The sequence below is a fragment of the Equus quagga genome, chromosome 6 (assembly GCF_021613505.1).
Source record: "Equus quagga isolate Etosha38 chromosome 6, UCLA_HA_Equagga_1.0, whole genome shotgun sequence".
NCBI lineage: Eukaryota > Metazoa > Chordata > Mammalia > Perissodactyla > Equidae > Equus > Equus quagga.
In genome coordinates, this window is record NC_060272.1 from 36,151,512 (window position 1) to 36,152,915 (window position 1,404).

The window sequence follows — 1,404 nt, forward strand, 5'->3', positions numbered from 1 at the left end:
GTTAAGTTCGCGCGCTCCGCTGCAGGTGGCCCAGTGTTTCGTTAGTTCGAATCCTGGGCGCGGACATGGCACTGCTCATCAAACCACACTGAGGCAGCGTCCCACATGCCACAACTAGAAGGACCCAGAACGAAGAATATACAACTATGTACCGGGGGGCTTTGGGGAGAAAAAGGAAAAATAAAATCTTTAAAAAAAATTAAAAAAAAAAAAAAAAAAGCCCTGTTGAGTATGACTGTTACTCTCATTTAACATATCAAAATTGATTGAGGTTTTTATGGCCCAGATGAAGTATTGGATGAAGGAGGAGGGATTTGAATCCAAGTTATAGTCACTCTGTTCTTTGCTTCTTGACTTATGCTTAGAAAAACATAGCCAGGGGAGCTCTTACCTTTAGAATCTAGAACTCCTTACATACAGCAATTGTCTTAAGTTTATATTGAGTCTAAAGCCAATGTGATTATGGATTCCCTACTGCAGTATCTTTAGCAATGGACCTAGTGGCTCATGGCTTTATGGTTAGTGTGCTAGAGGAGAGGATGACCCAGGTACACAGGAAGAAACATTTTTTTGCAGGTTAGCAGTGAGCTTGCAAGCTGCAAAAAAGGAAGGAAGAAAATGACACAATGATAGTATGTCTTTATTTCCTAAGGCTCCATATGAATTATTACTCCCTTTTGAATGAGACAGTTCTTAAGAGGTGATTTGTAAATACAAATAGACATTCTCCAAAGGTAAAGAATATTTCCAAAAAATTTATATACCCATTCTACTCCCAACATGAATATGAGTTTTCATAAAATTAGTTACATGTCTGCCTGCCCACCTGTAACTTCACAGGTCTGAAGCCCTACAGGAACTCCACTGTCACCCCTTCCCCACTGTTGATCCTGGTTCTTGCATTTTCTTACTCCTCTCCCTAGCCAAATCTGAGCTAGAGAGGATGTCTCTACCTTAGGGATGGAGATGTATTCTGGGCCTCCCACAGTTACCCCACTAATAATAATACATGATATTAAGATGCTGTTAGTACTACCTTTCTAGTATTTACATCTTTTAAAGTAGTAACTAGACCAGTTATCACTGGAACTAAGAATTTCACAGAAATGAATAGTTCAAAAAAGAAAACTTTTGGAATCTTGCTTAAGCTCCTTTCTACCTCTTCAATTAAGTTTGTTTTATATCTAAATCAGATCTATTTCACATAGGTTATAAATTTAAATTCATCTGTATATTCACATATTTTTATGTAAAGTAAAACATAGTACCTTCACAGGTCCACATGTTCTCAGAACTACTGCTAAAGTCAGTGCTGCCGGTAAGGCTTGCTAACAAGCAGTTCATTGACCTGTAGACTAGGAGCAAAGTCAGCACTCCAGTTTTTTGTTAAACACATCACTCAAG